The following is a 20,023-nucleotide window of genomic DNA, read 5'->3' on the forward strand; positions in this document are numbered from 1 at the left end:
ACTGGATGATGTTTGGGACAATAATCATTTAAATATCTTTCTTTTGTCATTAACTAAGGCCCGTGGTTCTCAACCTTTCTCATGCTGTGACCCTTTAGTATAGTTTCTCATGTTGTGGTGATACCCTAATCATAAAATTATTTTCATTGCTACTTTATAATTATAATGTTGCTACTGTTATGAATTGTAATGTAAATATTTGATAGGCAGAATATCTGATATATGACCCCTGTGAAAGGGTCGGTTGACCCCCCCACCCCAAAAAAAGGGTCCCGACCCACAGTTTGAGAACCACTGGCTTGGGCACATATTTAATTCAGTTCAGCCCTCTGCTGAGCCATCTAACAGATACAGATAAAGGATTACTGCTTTAATGTTCCTGAATTTTAATTTTCTTCACCCAAGCTCAATGTATGCCCCTCTGGATTAACTATCCCAACTTTACTTCATCATCTAAACAGAATCAGGGAACGCACAGCCAAGCATCGGGTACAAGGCATTCATCTCTTGATTGTACTGTCTGGTCACTCTATGATAAGACCACCGAAGGAACTTGCTGGTGCTCATGTAGCCAGGAACAGGGGGCTCCTTGGTAAAATCTTGGCTGTATCTTCAAAGAACTCCAGAGGTGGGTATTTGTTGGATTTAGGGAGCTTGTGGTTAGGATGAAATTTGCAGCATGGGGATCTGATTTTGACTCTCCTGGTTTAGCGGGATAATGATAGGGCTTTGGCAAGTTCGGCGAGGCCTGGGTTTTGGAGCAACTCTCAATAAGTGGACATCCCTTTGATAAGTAACTCGGCACCCAGTTGAATAGTCTGTTATGAAGAGAGATGAAGTTTCAGGGATGTTTTTGAAGTGAGCATTTGACAACTTTATCGTCTTACCCCAAGACTTCCCAGAAGAGAAGTTATGTCGGGGTAGCCAATGCTGGCTCATGGAGTTACAAGCAGTTTTCATTCGGTGTTTATGTCCCTTATCTGTAAATGGGGATGATTAAAGCACTTACTTGGAGAGACATCATGAGGTTTAATGAGCTAATTGAGCTCTTAGAAGGGGGTTAGCACACAGAAGACTCTCGGGATGCATTCGGCACCATACCTAGAACTCAATGCAGGTACTCTTGCCCCAGACAGACCAAAGAAGAATCTTCTATGATAAATCTTCTCTAAAGCAATGGATTATGGGCTGAATTATGTCTTCTCCAATGTATGTGTTGAAGTCCTGATTTGTAATGTGACTCCTTTAAGGACAGAGCCTCTGAGAAGGTAATTAAGGTTAAATGAGGTCATGAGATCGGGACTCCAAAGCAAAGGTGTCTTTATAAGAAGAGTAAGAAATCCTGGACATGCCTTTCTCTTCACAGACACACAGGAACAGCCATGGAAGGGAAAAATAAGCTGTCTGTGGGCCAAAAAGAGACCTCCATGTTGCTTTGATTTTTTAAAAGCCATTTTGAACAAACGAAATGTATAAAGTTGGCCTCGGGGGCCCAAGATCTTTGTCTCTACTGAATTCTATTAAGGCTCGGTTTCTCTGCCTGGGACTGCTTATTATCGCCAAAGCTCACCTTGAGGTTCCTGAAGCTGCTTTCACTCAGAACCGAAGCCAAAGTGAGCTCGGGTTCCTCCCCTCACCCATCCACACCCCCTCCACCTGTCCATTCAGACGACTGCCCAAGGTCTCAATGACACAGCAAGTATGAACTGGGTACCTTTCATCTACCAGGTATTTCCTCAAGTAAAATGATGACCAGTATGAACAGGGAGTCTTCCCTCCAGAACCCATGGAATACAGGGACAGATGGATGATAAATCTAAAGCCGCAATTGCCGCTTGTGCTGGGGAAGGGGAGACACAAACACAGGTATGTCATGAGAACTGAGACTGCCTACAGCCAGATACCTCAACTCAGGATAAGAACCAAAGCCGCCTACATCAACGTGACTTCATTATTTGTTCCGGTAATTCTTGCCCAGGGAGGTAAGACTACACACCATCAACACTCCTATTCTTTGCTTTAAGAACTTGCCCTAAATCAATTTGTCTAGCTTCTCAACCAGCCAATACGTTAGGACAGAGGCCCGGTGTAACTCACTTATCACACAGCTTTTCACCCATCAAGGTTTGCTTCAAGACTCTCACCTCAACCTGTTTGACGTTTCTAAATGTTATCAACTCCCCTTGAAGCTGGTACCTGACTCTAGCCTTCAAAACCTTAGAAATATCAATTCCTGACTTCCCCCTTGGGAGACACCTTTAAACTGACCTTGATTGACAGCTTAAGGTGGTCTACGGGGATACAGTCACTCATCACCATGACCCCCTGATGGGTGCTAGAAGAACCAATGTGTGGGGCAAGAATGGGCTGCACGGTGTGGATCTACAGAGAGAGTAGGTAAAGAGGGCCCAGGCAAGGCCTCAGGGGAAGTAGAAGCAGGCTGGAAGAAGAACGGAAAGGATGCTCCAGGAAAAAGCCTTCGGTTAGGAGAGAAGTGTGATTTTCTAGAATGAAGAGAAGGCTCAAGGCTGGATCAGAGATGGAGCAAGAGGTAACACAGAGACCTCAACGATGGAAACATATGGAAGGGTTGAAATCAGGAGGGTGAGAAGATCTCATTCAACAATATCACTCTGGCTGCTGAGTGGATGGCGGATTAATGGGGGCTAATAAAGCAGAAAAGCCTCATGGGAGAGAGTTGAAAACTGCTGTAGATCTGATGATTTAAATGAATCTGGAGACACTTGCACTGGAACTTGCAGGCATCCAGTTAGATGGGCCCTTCCAGGTTAGTCTTCAACCATGGTCAGCCACGCCCACGCCACTCTTAATCTAGTCCACGCTAACCTAATTCTCTCCTCTCAGTACACCAGTAGATAAAATGAGGTGACAGCAATATGCAACCCATGTGACTCGGCAAATATGTTTTTAGGTAATGTTTATATTGGTGTATACTCATTATACACAGCACTGGGCTTCATAAAGACATTTGCATATAAATGTAATGGGCACATATACTTGGAGCGTATTTCCCTTCAGTACATGCCTATCTTCCTCTTTGTCTGTCTTCTTTACTCCCATTCATCTCCTTCTTGGAGCCTGATTGGTTGTTCTCAACATGTGGGTCGCGACCCCTTGGGCCGCATATCAGATGTTTACATTATGATCCATAACAGTAGCAAAATTACAGTTATGAAGTAGCAATGAAATAACTTTGTGGTTGGGGGGGTTCACCACAATATGAGGAACTGTCTTAAAGGGTCGCAGCATTAGGAAGGTTAAGGACCACTGATCTAGAGAGTTTCGTGTTTTTCTTTCATACCTTATATACATGCATAATTTAGTGTCCCTATGTAAAATCTAGGATCCGCAAATAAGAAAAAAAATCATACAATATCTCAAGACATTTTGGAAATAACTGTGCTTAGTCCTTGAAATTGTCACGGGAAGAGACCAGTTGGTGGAAAATGGCGCGCATGGATGCTGAGGACCACAAGGCTGTGCTGACACTCTTCATTGCAAGCGATAGAAACACTAAATGCAACAGGGGAACGTACAGCTCATGTGCTTGAGACGTTTAGAAGAATTCTGCTCTACACACCTTTAGATCTGTGTAGTAAGATCAGCAACCAGGGGATGACATGAGGACTCCATGCCTTCATCCACAAAGTAAACAAGGTGGCTACCAGGGGTGCAAGAAAAAAAAATCTCCTGGCAGAAAGGGTACAGCTTTCCTGAGAACACACAGACGATAGTACCAGACAGGATTTTGATTGGCTTATGTGACGGACCCATTTTCATTTCGGCCAGTCTTGATGTGGAATTCTGTCTAGTTTTAGATCTAGTGCCCCACTCAAGAGGAAGGAACTGAGCTGTCAGTCATTCTCAACCATACACACTGAGCCATATTTCCATGGGATACTGTAGGGGATGATTAGATACCCAAAGCAGGGGGTTACTGGACAGAACCAACCACAGAATGCCTGAAATAATTACACTGTATATAAGTTTGGCTTTATAATTGTGGCTGAATTATCTGTTATCTCTGTGATAGCCTTTATAGGTCTTACCACAAATATTAAATGGAAGGGTTGACATCAGGAGTGATGGGTGATGGTGCTCTGTATGCTGTGAATGTGTTGCTCTGATTGGTTGATAAATAAAATGCTGATTGGCCAGTAGCCAGGCAGGAAGTATAGGCGGGATAAGGAGAGAAGGAGAATTCTAGGAACAGGAAGGCTGAGTCAGGAGACACCAGCCCACCATCGAGGGAGCAGCATGTAACAGCACACAGGTAAAGCCACAGAACATGTGGCATCATATAGGTTAACAGAAATGGGCTGAGTTTAAATGTAAGAGGTAGTCAGTGGTTAGCCTGAGCTAATGGCCAAACAGTTTTAATTAATATAAGCTTCTAAGTGATTATTTTATAAGTGGCTGTGGGGTCTGAGGGGCTGGGCAGGACCAGAGAAAACTTCAGCCTCACAGGAGGGTAAAAGAATGAGAAGGGAAGACAAAAATGAAATAGAAAGTGCACGCTTTTAATCCCAGCACTTGGGAGGCAGAGGCAGGCGGATCTCTGTGAGTTCGAGGCCAGCCTGGGCTACAGAGTGAGTTCCAGGACAGCCAGGGCTACACAGAGAAACCCTGTCTAGGAAAATAAAATAAAACAAATAAACAAACAAACAAAAAAAACAACTAGAGAAATAATGTAAATTAAGTAGATGATTTTCAGGATGAGAGAGACCTAAAAAATGTTTAATCTGACAATAGAAAGTACTGGTGAGAATTCAGACTGTCTGCTGTCAAATAAAAGAAAAAGAAGCGAAGGAATTCAGCTGTTGGTGGGAATGTAAATTAGCATAACCATTATGGAGAACAATATGGAAGTTGAAAATATGTCTGTCACAGGATCCAGCTATCCCATTTCTGCATATATGCAAAGAAACAAAATAAGCAGAACAGAGATATGGCACATCCAAGTGTATTATGGCACAACAGCTAAAGTATGAAATCAGAGTAGGTAATAACCAATGAGTACATGAACAAACACACACATATACATGTGTTATATCCACAAAATATATACACAATTAAATACCATTCATTAAAGAATGAAATCCCATAATTTACAAACTGCAGAACATTATGCTAAGTAAAATAAGCCAGACACAGAAAGGTATTATATATTTTTTTCTCATATGAAGTTTAAAAAAAATCATAATTACTAGAGGTTAGCAAGGGGTCTGAGTTTGAGCAGTGAACACTGATTGCATGTGCTGAAAGGTCACACTGCATCAAGATGTACAAATAAGGCAAATATGTTTTTAGATAATGTTTATATTGGTATATATTCATTATATACAGCACTGGGCTTCATAAAGACATTCACATATAAATTAGTCAAAATGTAAAGGGAATACTGAAAAGAAAAAAAAATCACTGGGAAAAAAGTCACTGATGAGAAAGACTAAAGACTAGAAAGGGGCTTTGGTCTTGAGGCAGCACACTTCATATTTGGGTGCAAGAAATGAAAAGACTGGGTATAAATAAAGGGTATGAGTGTGTCACACTTTAAACCCCTCTCTTTTTGAGCACAGCTCATTTTCACATTGAAATGTTTCTCCTACATGAATAATGTTAGCATTTGTATTCCTTTCTCGTTGCTATAACAACATGCCCCACAAAGGCAACTTAAGGGAGAAAGGATGTGTTTGGCTCATGGAGAGTCGTTTATCCTAGAGGGAAGGTTTCCTAGTTTGCTTCTCTGTTACTGTGATAAAACACGGGTCAAAAGCAGTGTGGGAGGTTTGGTTTATTCCACCTTACATTTCTAGGTAGTCATCACTGAGGGAAGTCAAAAACTCTAGCAGAATCTTGGAGGCAAGAACTGAAGCCGTGAAGGGGTGCTGCTTACTGACTTGCTCTCCATGGCTTGCTCAACCTGCTTTCTTATAGAACCCAGGACCGCCTGCCCGGGAGGTGGCACTGCCACCGTGGAGTGAACCCTCTCACGTCAATCATGAACCAAGAGAATGGCCCCCCAGATATGCCCACTTGCCAAGATAATGGAGACAATTCCTCATTACCCAGTGCAGACTCCATGGCAACCTATGAAGGCATCTGAAACCTCCCGTTTGGGAAGACCAGGAAGCAGAGAGCAGAAGATGTTTGCAGTCCCTTTCCCTTTTTTTCAGTCCAAGACTCTAACCCATGGGACGGTGACACTCACATCCAGGGTGGGCACTGCTTCCTCAGTTAAACCTCCCTGGAAACCCTCTCACCGACATGCCCAGAGCTGTGTCTCCCAAGTAATTCTAAATCTCATCAAGCTGACAAGCAAAATGAACTACTATAGCATTTGTTCTATCATTTTTGTTTTGTTTTGTTTTTTAGTTTTTGGTGTTTCAAGACAGAGTTTCTCTGTGTAGTTTTTGGTGCCTGTCCTGGATCTCGCTCTGTAGCCCAGGCTGGCCTCGAACTCACAGACATCCGTCTGCTCTGCCTCGCGAGTGATGGGATTAAAGGCGTGCACCACCGCCGCCCGGCTTGTTCTATCATGTTAATGACAGCACCCATCCTTCGTTCACACAAAATCAGAGAGTTTATAAGATTAGTGATTTGTAGATTTGATACAGTTTGCCAGGTCATTACTATGTCAGTAATCTGAGTGCATCTGTGTTTGACCAGCTCCATGCTCTTGTCTTCTAAGTGAATCAGGGGATGGAGTGAAGTAGTTGGCCGATAGATATCGGGTTGGACGTTGGATTTGGCTGGTACAATCCCTGCTCTGGCTTGACCTTCGGCTCCACCAATTACTAGGCCGGCTGTATGGTCAAGTTGCATGATGTATTCAGGTTTCAGTTATCTATAAAAATAACAGTCCTAATGCATACATTTGCTGTAAAGATCAAATGGTATGCGTGTATTGGGGGGGGGGAATGGGCCATAGACAACATGAAGACAACTTAGTTGTGGCTCTTTGGTGGCTGATGCTGCTGTTGCTGTTCTGTTTTTTAAGTGTGGGGTGACAGTTGGAATGAGGGTAAGGCAGGGGAAGGAGATGAAAGAGTAAGGTAAGAACAGCACTGAGAACCCACTGGAGGATGAGGCCACAGACCTACAGACCTACAGTCAGCCCGGTGGGGTGAGTTCCTCCTGACGGGTTGGGCCGATCAGGGATAGGTGTGGCCGTGGCAGATTGTACATCGGATGTTTGGCTGGGTTGCGTGCAGCAACATGCCAATCATTCTGCTGGACCCTTGCCTGGGCTGTTCTCTTGCCAAAACCGCATCTCATCACAGCCATGTATTTGGCCCCTCACCCACACTTCAAATGCCACTTCTCCCCAGGGGCACCTCCCTGGCCATCCTCACCTAAAATAGCACCGTCTACCTCGCCTTCTCGACACCTTCGTTAATGACTAATGACAGGATTTTTTTTTTTTCATGTTTCTACTGCCTGGACTCTTGGTGACTAAGGTAGTGATGACGTAGCCCACTGTCCTCTCATTTCTTGTCCAGCACATGCGCATAAATGATGACTCAGGAGACAAATCCATAAACAGAATCCAAAGGTGAGAGAGAGACATTAATTGGGGTGATAATCAAAAGTTGAGACTGCAAGGGAAAGGAATAAAGCCACAGGAGCCAATGGTCTCTCATTTCCTCACACATTTTTTTTTTTCCAACTTTCTCTTTCACCTGTTCCTTCCCGGGGCTGCAGATAGGCCAAGGGAGAAAGCAGAAACCGCCACTTCCCCGGGCCTTGTTATTCAGCTATGGGAGCTAGACAATAAACAAGATCAATAATTAACGCTATGCCGTGCTAGAGGAGATATGCCCTGTGGAAAAGTGAAACAGGGCAGAGGACAACTAGAACAGAAGGAGGGTGAGCGGTTACAGACAGGGTAAGCTACGCAGCAGGGGACCGAGACGGTATGTTCCAGCTCAGGCGGGGAAGACAGCAGGGTGACTCTTTTTTTTTTTTAAATTCTTCTCTCATACATTACATCTCAACCACAGTTTCCCCTCCCTCCACTCCTTCCAGCACCCCCACCCTCACCCCATCTCCCCCAGATCCACTCCTCCTTTCCTCTTCAAAAAGAGCAGGCCCCCCAGGGATATCAACCGAACACTGCGTAACAAGTTACCGTAAGACTAGGCACAAACCCTCATATCAAGGCTGGATGATGCAACCCAGGAGAAGGAACAGGGTCCCCAAATCAGGCAAAAAGAGTCAGGGACACCCCCACTCTTAGGTGTCCCACAAGAACACCAAGCTATACAATCATAACATGTATGTACAGGGCCTAGCTCAGACCTATACAGGGTCTATGATTCTCGCCTCTGTCAGCAGAATGACTCTTTTCATGGCTATGGGGAGAAGCTTTTTGTTTTGTTTTGTTTGTTTATTTTTTGTTTGTTTGTTTGGGGAGGGGGAGGAAGACACAGCCAGAGAGCCTGAGGAGTCTGCATTAGGGGCGTGACTGGAATAAATAAAATGCAGAGCCAGGAAGGACGGGGGGGGGGGGGGGGGGGGGGGGGGGGGGGGGGGGGGGGGGGGGACGGGGACGGGGACGGCAGGGAATGAGGAACCTGTAGGATGATGTCAGCCGGTGGGAGGATCTGTGATTTTACTCCGAGCAATGGGAAGCTAGCTGTGTCTGACTTGAAGCAACAAAGTAACCAGATTGGGATTTTTGAGTTGAGTAACCTGCAAGAAACAATCCTGGCTTTATCCCTAGTAAAGCCAGCATTTGGAGGGAATGGCGATAGGTTTAAAAATCACGAAGCAAGTGACCGACCATACTTGGATTGGCACATCCACATCCTAAACCTATGCTCTTGGCGAACAAACTCTGTCTCCCCCAAAAGACACATGCACAACAGGGCTCCCCAAAAGCCAGGGGAGCAGGAGTCCGTTTCCTGGTAGGAGATCAGATTTTGCTCTGCCAAGGCCAACAATAAAAGCTCTGTCTCAGTCACTCTTTATGGATGAGTTCTTCCAGTTTAAAGAGAGACACTGCCCTCACCACCTACACCTGCTGCATCCTATAAATGACAAAGAAGTGTGTCGCCAAAGTACTAGCTGGCCAAGCCTTAAAATCTAGAGATTGTGCCCTGAAAAATGTCAACTCCTGGCTCTCACAACCCTCATGCAGGGAGCTGCCTTCCCCAGGTCCCAGTATATGTTTTAATGTTTGCATGCGCACCCATGCATTCATGAGTAAGTGCAGCTATATTCGTGCCGTGGTACGCATGTGGAGGTCAGAGGGCAACCTCGGGTGTTGGTCCTCAGTTTTCACCTTGTCTGAGTCAGGGCCCCTTGTTTTGCCACAATGTACACCAGACTAGCTGGGCTGGAAGTTTCCAGGGACTTTCTTGTCTCCGTTCCCATCGTGCTTAGGAGTGTTGTTCTGATGTATTGGTGGCCAAGTCAAACCAACCTAGCCAAGCTGAAGCAAGTCCCAGATCACTAGATGTTTTCAAAAGTTTCTTTCTTCTCTTCCCAGGGACACGGGCAGTCCTCCACCTTCTTCCGATCTCTGAGCCTCTCCCCTGGACAGAGCTATCAAGCCTGGCTGTGCCCATGCTTCCCTTTTCTGCTCTGGAATATGGTATTTGAACATTTAAGATCATTTCACCGACATCCCTTCCTCACTATCCTCTGTTTTTACCATGATTACTAATCCAGTTTACAAGCAGGGAACCTAAAAAAAAAATGTTAACCAGTTAAAGACAACTTTTAATGGCCAATTATACTCTCATTAAGTACTAACTGAATTCAATATCATTATGTCTAGAGTGCTGAAGACAACTCTGAACAGGACAGATAAATCCTTAGTTCAGAAAAACAATCAACAAACCTGAAGTCTTACTTCATCCTCAGTAGCATAGTTCTGTTGTACCCGGAAAACTCTTTATATTTTTTTCATTTTTTATTTTTGAGCAAAATAGGAAGGTAATAGTTTCTCTTTGCTGTGAGCTTACGATGTTGAAGTTGGGCATTTGTTGACCTAACAAAACACTTGGAACCGAACGCAGTTCAAGAGCTGATTAAAAGTAAAGCATGTCTCCCTGTCTCCTGGACGGACTGCTTCCAGTAAGGTTTGAATTTCCTCCTTGTTCCTTCAAGCCACGGCACGCAGCCAAGTCATTAACTTTCTCATAGCCTGTCCCCTGTGCTATCTGTTCCAGATCTGGACTCGGTGACTCAGGTTACGGAGCTGCCTTGATGGAGATGGGAATGGGATGTAGAGTCCTAAGTCTGAAAGGCCCTAGATGTTCCCCCTGCCAGGAAAACAAAGGAAAATCCAGCAAGGTGACATGTGTCTGCCTTTTTCAAATGCCTAGGCATTCCTCCGTTGTCTTCGTACCCTGAGTTTTAAAATGCAGCAAAGAGCAAAAATGACCTCTTCTGTGCTTGGCACTGTAAGTTTTGACATGTCTATAAACTCATCCAGTTCCCATTACAACCAATGCCATGAAAATACACATTTCTGGACTGGGTGTGATGGCACATACCTATCATCCCGGCAGTCCAAAGACTCAGGCAGGAGCATCACCAGTTCCAAGGCGAGTTTGGGCTAGACACAGTGAGACCCTGCCTCAAAACCAAAACACTGAACAAGCAAAACAAAAGCTGCCACTGTGTCTGGCCTCTGAACCCTAACGGGGAACCCATGTTAGTCTGCTGCCTCGCTGGAGTGTGCTGACTGTTAGACACATTCTCCTAAGTGGAATCTACCCTGTGAGGCTGGCTGGCTCCTTTCACTTGGCCTAATGACTTTGAGACTCATCCAAGTTTCTGCATGATTCAGTAGCTGGTTCTGCGCAGCACTGAAGAGAATTCCATTGTTGAGATGTTCCACTGTTTGTTCCTCTTGGAGGACATTTATATTGATGTAGTTTCCGATTTGGGGTGACTATGAATAGAAGCAGTTATAAACATTTATGAACAGTTTCATTGGGGATGCACAAATGTTTTGGGAACATTTATTTTTCTATGGTGAATATGTAGGAGTGGGTTGCTGGATGTGGTGATAGATAAATGTTTTACTTTACTTAAGAACTCTGAAGACTTCTTCCCCTAGTGACTGGATATTTTGCACTCACACTGGCAGAACACAAGAAATCTATCCATTACATCACCATCACTATTTTTTTTAATTTATTTATTATGTATACAGTGTTCTGCCTGCATGTATGTCTGCAGGCCAGAAGAGGGCACCAGATCTCACTACAGATGGTTATGAGCCACTATGTGGTTGTGGGAATTGAACTCAGGACCTCTGGAAGAACAGTCAGTGGTCTTAACCTCTGAGCCATCTCTTCAACCCCACTGTCATTATTTGATGTTCCAGTGTTTTTCCATTTTGCTATTTTTACAGACACACTGTGATTTTAATTTACTTTCCTTAATGACTAATGAAATTGTATGTCTTTTCATGCGCTGTTTTCCATCCACACATGCCCTTCTTTAGTCCACTTTACAATTTGATTGTTCCTTACTGTGTAAGTCTAGGGATTTTTATACATCCTGGATAAAAGTTTTGTTGGAAATGTAATCTGTAAATATATCCTTCCAACATCAAGCTTTTATTTTTATTTTATTTTATTTTTTGAGACAGGGTTTCTCTGTGTAGTTTTGTTGCCTGTCCTGGATCTCGCTCTGTAGACCAGGCTAGCCTCGAACTTGTAGAGATCTGCCTGGCTCTGCCTCCCAAGTGCTGGGATTAAAGGTGTGCACTACCACAACCCGGCTAAATTTTTCTTTTCATGCTCTAAAATGTCTTTTGATTAGCAAGTTTTTTATTTGATGAAACCTATAAATTTCTTCTTTTATGGTTCAAGCATTCGCTCTTTAAATTTCTGCATGTTTGTGTGTGTGTGATATGTGTGCCTGCTTGTTGTGGAATATGATTTTAAGTTGTGTTACATTTGTTTATGCTGTGGAACATTTGTTTAATGATGCAAAGATGTGTTGCATTCCTTTATGTTGCATTTGTTTAACTCTGTGAAGCTGTGTTACTGTCCCTGTTGAAAACACCTGATGGTCTAATACAGAGCTGAACAGCCAATACGAGGGCAGGAGAAAGGATAAGTGGGACTGGCAGGGAGAGAGAATAAATAGAACGAGAAATCTGGGGATGAAAGAAGAAAGATCAAGAGAACAAGAAGAGGAGGATGCTAGGGGCCAGCCACCCAGCCATCCAGCCCCACAGCCAGCCTCAGAGTAAGAGTGAAAGTAAGATATACAGAAGGAAAGGAAAAAGTCCAGAGGCAAAAGGTAGATGAGATCATTTAAAGTTAAGAAAAGCTGGCAAGAAACAAGCCAAGCTAAGGCTGGGCATTTATAAGTAATAATAAGCCTCCATGTGATTTATATGGGAGCTGGGTGGCGGGCCCCCAAAGAGTAAGAAAACAACCAACAACACCTGTGTGCATGTGTGTAGGCACACATGTACGGGTTCACATGCACATGTGCAAGTGTGTGGAGGCCTTAGGTTCATGTTAAGTGTCTTCTTCCTTGACTCTCTCCGTATTATTTACTGAGGCAGTGTCTCTTGATGAACCCAGAGCTCAGCCATTCATCTCGTCCAGCTGGCCAACCTGTTTCTTGCGTGGAGTGCTGAGTTTACAAGGGGGGCGTGTAAGTCTCCTACTTAAGCACCAAGTACTTCATCGACTGAGCCTTTCCCCCCCATCTCCTGGCTCAAGCTTTTGCATCATGGCAAAACTCTTTCCTTCGCTTTAAATCATGAAGGCTTTTAATCTGGTTTTCTTCTAAAGGCTTTACAGGTGTGTGTTACATATATTTTGCTTGCTTGCTTTGCTTTTGTCTTGAGAGAGGATCTCACAGTGTATCCCAAGTGGGCCTGGCACGTGTGGTCCTCTTGCCTCGGCCTTCCCAAGTGCTGAGATTACAAGCATACACCACGTCCACACACAAGTATAAACTTTGCAACTGGGTCTATAATCTATGTGGCTTTTTTTTTTATTCTTTCAATGGATAATATGATGGATTACCTTGGGTGATATTCCATGTTGGTCAATGTTGTAGTCACAGGATGAATCCCACTTGATTGGGTTTTTCTTTGTTTCATTTTCAACTTGACACTAGCTAGGATTCATGATCTAAGAAAAGGGAAACACAATTGAGAAAATGCCTCCATAAGACTGACCTGCAGGCTAGCTTTTGGAGTATTTCCTTAATCAATGTGGGAAGACCCAGCTCGTTGTGGGCAGGGCCACCCTGGGCAAGTGGGCCTGAGGTATATGAGAAAGCAGGCTGAGCAAACAATGATGAGCAAGCAGCATGCAGGGAACCTCCATGACCTAAGCTTTAATTACTCCCCTGAGGTTCTGCCTTGGTTTCCCTTAATGAAGCCCAGAATGTATAAGACACATAAATCATTTCCTAACAAACCGCTTTTGGTCATGGTGGGTTTTTGTTGTTTTGTTTACTTTGGTTTTGGTTTTCCGAGACAGAGTTTCTCTGTGTAGCCCTGGCTGTCTTGGAACTCACTTTGTAGACCAGGCTGGCCTCGAACTCATAGAGATCCACCTGCCTTTGCCTCCCGAGTGCTGGGATTAAAGGTGTGCACCATCACTGCTTAGTTGGTCATGGTGTTTTTTCACAGCAATAGAAACCCAAACTTGAAGACAGTGTGGTGTGTTCTCTTTACTATATATTATTGGGTTTCATTTCCTTGAGGGATTGGGCATATGTTTTCATATATGAAACATTGAAATATGAATATTGGTTTGTAGCTTTTTTCACTGCCTTTAGTTTCCTTGTCAAGGTAATGGTGGCCCCTAAAATGGGCTGCTAGGTAATATTTCTTTGTCTCCTATTTTCCTGAAAAAAGTTTATAAAATTGGATTCTCTCTTCTGTGTTACCTGTTTGGTAGACTTTACCAGGAAAACCATCTGTAACTGAAAACTCCTTGAATTTTTTAGGTTTATTAACTGAGAATTAAATTTTCTTTAAATGTCATAAGACTGTTCAGACTATCCATCTCATCGTAAGATGATATTGGGGGCTGGAGAGATAGCTCAGTGGTTAAGAGCACTGACTACCCTTCCAGAGGACCTGGGTTCAATTCCCAGCACCCACATGGAGGTCACAACTGTCTGTAACTCCAGTTTCAGGGGATCCGACATCCTCACACGGAAGGCATAGTATTCTCTTATTATTTTAATATTTAATACATACAGGAAGGCAGAACACCAATGCACATAAGATTGTGGATGACCACAGAGACTCCATAGTGAGGCCTTATTCCATCTTGACTCAGGGTCAGAGAGTCCAAGTTTGATTTGCCCTGCAAGGCTGCATAATAAGTTGTTTTTGGCCAAAGGCGTGGTTAACAGGTGTCTTATATTCAAGCCTAATTATAAGATGCTTTGCCATAAGGAGTGGTTACCAGGTGTTTTGATAATTAAGGAAGGGTCTACACTTGTTTGTACTTTGTACCTTGACCTTGAAAGGGGAGATCTTTTGCCTCTCACCTTGCTGATATATAAAAGTCCCATTAGGGGCTGGAGAGATGGCTCAGCAGTTAAGAGCACTGACTACTCTTTCAGAGGTCCTGAGTTCAATTCCCAGCAACCACATGGTGGCTCACAACCATCTGTAATGAGATCTGGTGCCCTCTTCTGGCCTGCATGGGTACATGCAGGCAGAATACTGTATACATAATAAATAAATAAATCTTTAAAAAAAAAAAAAAAAAAAAGTCCCATTAGGAATAAACTCAAGGCGACTGTGGTATTGACCCAGAGCCCTCCGGAAGCTATCCCGTGTCCCTGTCTTTTTCTCTTACATCTATTACACTAGGTGTTATCCTTCATGTCTCTATTTTTCATATCTATTACTTGTTAATCCTCACTCCTCCCTTCAAGGACTGTTCCACAGGTTGGGATTGTCCCCAACATGAGATAAAAATAAAAATATTTTATAAAAAGAGGATATTGATGGTTGGATTTTTTTGTGTTGATATATTCTTCTGGCACTTATAAATAGTAAGTCATAGTATCCTCTTATTATATTAATATTTAATACCTATGGAATTTGCAGCAATATTTCATTACAGGTCATATATTGGCAATTGCTGCATTCTTTCTCCCATTTATATGTTAAGAACTTTTGGAGCTTTATTGACCTCCCTTTGCAGTTTATCAGTTGTATCCTTGTCATTTACTTCTTCATTAAAATTGCTCTGAGCCTATTTTAATCTTCTCCCTGTAGCTTCTTGAATTAGACATTTAGATGATGGATTTGAGACTTTTTTTTCTAATATAAATTTTTAGTGCTACAAATACCCTCTGAGTGCCTCTCCATCTGAGGCTCGTAAGTTTCGACACACGTACCTAACTTTTCAGATTTACTTAGAATCAATATTTTATCAGTTGAAGTGGGATACAGAAACCTCACTGCCATCTAGCTCCGTTTCTTGCCCTGCTTTTTGTAATTTCTTATTTATTACATTCTTATTATTTCGGTGCATCTGCATGCGCCGAAAACCCCATTAACTGTAATTGTTGCTGTCAATCATCAGACATATTCAAAGCAATGGACAGAAGAGGATTCTCTAAGGTGTCTGCCATGTCTTTCTTTCTGGCACTATTTCACTTGTGTCTCAAGAATTCCCCTCAGCTATTCTTCTTGGAGAGGCTTGCTGGCAGTGAATTCTCTCATTCTTTGTATAAAAAATGTTTTTATTTTTTCTTAATTCCTGAAGAGTATTTTTATTGAATATAAAACTCTTGTTAATTATTTTTTTTAAATTAGTGTGTTTAAAATATTTTTGTTGGGCTGAGAGAAAGGTTAGTCAGTAAAGCACTGGCTATGCAAGAATGAGACACCACATTCTATCCCAGATTCCACGTGAAGGATCCAGGTCTGTTGGTGTGTTGTAACCCAATGCTGGTTTCCTCGAGTGGCTCAGAGTCACTGGTTCTTTACACACTGCATTTATTCTTCAGGATTGTATTCTGGACATTTTCAATCTTTAAAAAAGTTTATCGGGGGCACTCACCAACCTAAGACAGAGCGCCTGTGTGGCCTGGGCAGGCGTCTCCATGATGGGTAAGGAGACCTGCTGACATCCCACACTACCTAAGTCAGAAGCTCATTTTCTAGTAAAGGGGGACCTGTAGGGCCCTGGCCCCTGTTTTGGGTAACTGTTGCCTTGCTTGCTGACCTTGACCTTGATATCCTCCCTATGCTAATTCCCTCCTGGGTTTCACCCTCCTGAATGCTTAAGGGAAGTTCCTTGTCTATGTATCCTGCATAATGGGTGTTAACAGCTTAGATGCAAGATTGCAAAATATCGGTAGCGAACTTCTGCCCTCCAGGGTTCTCCCATTGTGCTGTAAGTCTGTATTTAAGACCTCCTCCCTCCTTCAATAAACGGCATTCAGCATTTAAAAAAAAAAAAGTTTATCATCATTGGTGTTGTTGTTAGTGTGTGTGTGTGTGTGTGTGTGTGTGTGTGTGTGTGTTATATGAGTGTGGGCATGCATGTGTGAGTGTCACAGGACAACTTTCAGGAGTCAGTTCTCACCTTCCACCATGGGATGCTGGAATCAAACTCAGGTCATCAGGCTTACACAGGGAGCACCTTTTCCCACTGAGCCACTTTGCCAGTCTGGCTGACCTTTTCAAATTTTTATTATAGAATTAGAGGTCTTATTTACATCCTACAAAGAATACTGACAGCTTTGTTTTAACAGGCAATTGATGTTGAATTTACACGTTCCAACCAGTCAACTATGATTACGATTCCAGTGTCAACCTAAGCTTCAAAACTCACCAAGCCCTGTTCAGTTCTCTCTCTAGCCAATGCACAGTCAATGATCTTGGCTATCCAGGGTCCAGGTCATGGTCCGGCCACTCAGCCATTGATGTCCATGTGATTTAACATCAAATCAAGGGGAAGATCAGAAGTTCACGAACAATTTTCAGGAGCAGCCATCCAAGCTCCTCGCCTCTCATCTGTTTGGCGCCTCCGAGTTTCCCAGGGGTCCTCTTTGTGCTCCTGGTTGAGAAGCTGCGGTTTGCTAGTTTTGTCTTTTTTTTGCATTTCCTGCAATTATCCACCACATCTCATGCCAAGTGGTGAGAGAACACCACGTGAGAAAAGAAGCAGGAGTTTGTGAATTCTCCCGGTGTCACAACTACTCCAGCAGACAAGGATGGCCTCCTCAGAGCTTTGGCTCCTGAGCATCCGCTGTAGTAGACCATCTTGGGAAACCAAAGCAAACTAAAGGTAAGACGATAATGTAATAGTTTTCCCTGGCCGCTCTGAGCAACTGAAGTCAACTTTCCTGTCCTCCCAGCCAGAGCTAGAGGTCATCTTGAGCACTGCCTGTGCCCCTGTCTCCACTTCTGGCTCCAGACAACCTTTAGTTCATTCCAAGAAATGCTAAATGCTGAGGTGTTAAACTCATCGTTTTGACTTTCTTTTCAACCTTCCTACTACGATTTACTTGTTCTTTTTATCTTTTTTAAATTAAGGCAGAATCTTGCCATATATCCCAGACTGGCCTGGAATTCACTATGTAAGCAAGGTTAGACTCAAGCTTGCTGTGGTCCTGATTCAGCCTCCAGGATTATAGGATTACAGGAATGTACCACCATGCCCCACTTGTTTTTTGTTTTTGTTTTTGTATTTGTTTTCGAGACAGAGTTTGTCTGTGTAGCTTTGATGCCTGTCCTGGATCTTGCTCTGTAGACTAGCCTGGCCTCGAGCTCACAGAAATCTGCCTGGCTCTGCCTCTCGAATGCTGGGATTAAAGGCATGCACCACCACCGCCCAGATTCCCACTTGTTACTCAAGTGTCTCGTCCATTTCTGCCCACCTCTAGTGCTTTACTCCACGGGGGAAACAGTGGAGTCCGGAGCTTATTCACTGTACTGGAGTCAGAAGCCCCATCATGAGAAAGAAATTCCTTTAAGAACAAAAGGAAAGAGATGCAGTTTTTCAGCATGCATTTCTCCCTAAATGAAAGTTTAGACTTATTAATGCTAGGAAGAGGAAAAATACACGCGTGGGTGGATGAGGTGGGCCTATCATGCAATCACACGAAGCATTTTAAAGCCAAAAAAGAAAAGGAAATCTTGGAGTTTTACTTTTACAGGCTTCTATTTTACCCAGTACCATCTGTGGGAAAGGAACTAAGAAATGAAAGGCAAAAATTAAAATAAGTTGTGAAATCAGTAAAAGACTAGAGGAAGTTTGACTGGGCAAGCTAGCACGGAGTTGGGAAATGGGGAAACACAGTTCACTAGCTGGAAGAGTTTGTCCCATCTCCAAGAGAGGGCTGAAGGAATTTCCCTTTTCCATCTACCCCACTCACAGCCCACCACAAAGAGTTTGCCCAAGCCTACGCTCAAGACAGAATTAGAATCCTTTTAACTCCTAAAGAGGATCAAGACAGGACACTCTCAAGGCTTTTCTTCTTGCTTATCTTTCGTGGCGTTTTGTTTGTTTACAGCCATATGCATTCTTGACATCCTTGCCTTTGGGCTGTGAAAATCCCTCATCATCGGGGTTCTTGCATTTCTGGGCTCACGGAGTTTGGTCACCCCAGAGCCTTGACCTCTACACAATGTGCTACTGTGTAAGCTGGCTGCAGCCTGAGTCTGCTCACTTGGCAGTGGGTAGGGGAGGGTGGGAAGGAGGGATGTGCTTGGGGAAATTTTCAAAGTCAAAGTTCAATTTAAAAATAATAATAATACAAGGTCTCACATAGAAACTCTTTTGAGAAGCTCATTTTCTCAAGCCCTTTCCTTTAAGTATCTTTATAAAGGATGCCTGGCCTATTTTGAGTGAGGTGAGAAACACCATTTCTCCTGTTCCTTGGGCTACGTGGTGAGGAAAGGATTGCTGGATACAAATTTTTTTAAGGCAAAATAGAATATTCATCCCACATGAGGAACTACATTTACTTTGAAACCTGCTTTTTTGCCTGGAGGTGACTCTCCCTGAAAACACAGTGGAATCACCTTGCATGAAGGTCCAAGGTCCCTCTTCTCCACAACCTCGCAGGACACGGGAGTTTGAACTCTGGGAGTGGACTGTAGTCAGCCTAGTAGCCCACCGGAGTACAGGCATTTTGTGCGTTGGAGATTGTCTGCTCTTCACCTTTCTTCATACTGAGCACTAACCTCATCCATTTTAATTACTTAATTACGTGGTATCTTTACCAGACCGGAGGAAGTTAATTCATTCATAACCAGCATGTATTGAGCTGCCTGTTTTAGTCAAAGCATTTTTCTAGATCTATGTTCTGGGGATAAAGAAAGAACAAGAGAACTCCTTGTCTCAAGGAGACTACATTTCAGTGGAGGCATCAAAGACTAACCAGCCGGCCAGAAAGACATTCTGCAATGACAAGAAGCAGTGAGACACATACAGAAAATGATAAGCAGAGGAGGGTGGAGTGGTGTGGACTGTAATGGCAGTCTTTAAGTAGAGGCATTAGTAAAAAGCTGTGAATCAAGCATGACAGCTCACACATTTAATTCGAGCACTTGGGAAAGTGAGACCAGAGGATTGTGTGTTTGAGACCAGCCAAAGTTACACCATGACGCCTAAAAGAGGCAGTGGGCTATTCAAATAGTGAAGGATCATAGATGGCAGAAAGATAGACGCTTAGCAGCCCAAAAGAGTTGATCCAGATGGAGTCGATGAGAGAGAAGGGCCATGTGCAGTATGTGTGGATCGCTGGGTTTCCGTTTCAACTCAAATAGAAGCCACCTTGAAGCATCTGGTCCCTAGTATTCCTGGAGCAGCCAGAAGGGAGGGAAGCATAAGTATATTTCAGGTACCAGGAACCTCTAATAAGAACTCAAATGATAAGAGATCTGGCCTGCCCCCAGAAACTTGAAAAAATTCACTCAACAATTTGCAATAATTAGGAAGGGACAGGTACTGTACAATTACTCATAATTGTGGCCTGGCATGAAACCTGGAAAAAATGTCCTTGGACTTATGTTCCTAGGAGGAAA

General features: G+C 43.4%; 1 long non-coding RNA gene across 1 annotated transcript in view; it reads right to left on the minus strand.

Moving 5' to 3' along the window:
• LOC128119729 (uncharacterized) overlaps positions 1-20,023 on the minus strand; it is an 85,178-nt gene that overhangs the window by 39,265 nt on the left and 25,890 nt on the right. Inside the window, exon 2 of the long non-coding RNA XR_008221654.1 lies at positions 13,032-13,139. This is a non-coding gene — a long non-coding RNA (uncharacterized LOC128119729). The remainder of the gene's footprint in view (positions 1-13,031; positions 13,140-20,023) is intronic.

This window comes from Peromyscus californicus, unplaced genomic scaffold (genome assembly GCF_007827085.1).
Source record: "Peromyscus californicus insignis strain IS unplaced genomic scaffold, ASM782708v3 Scaffold_24__1_contigs__length_46423439, whole genome shotgun sequence".
Taxonomy (NCBI): Eukaryota; Metazoa; Chordata; class Mammalia; order Rodentia; family Cricetidae; genus Peromyscus; species Peromyscus californicus.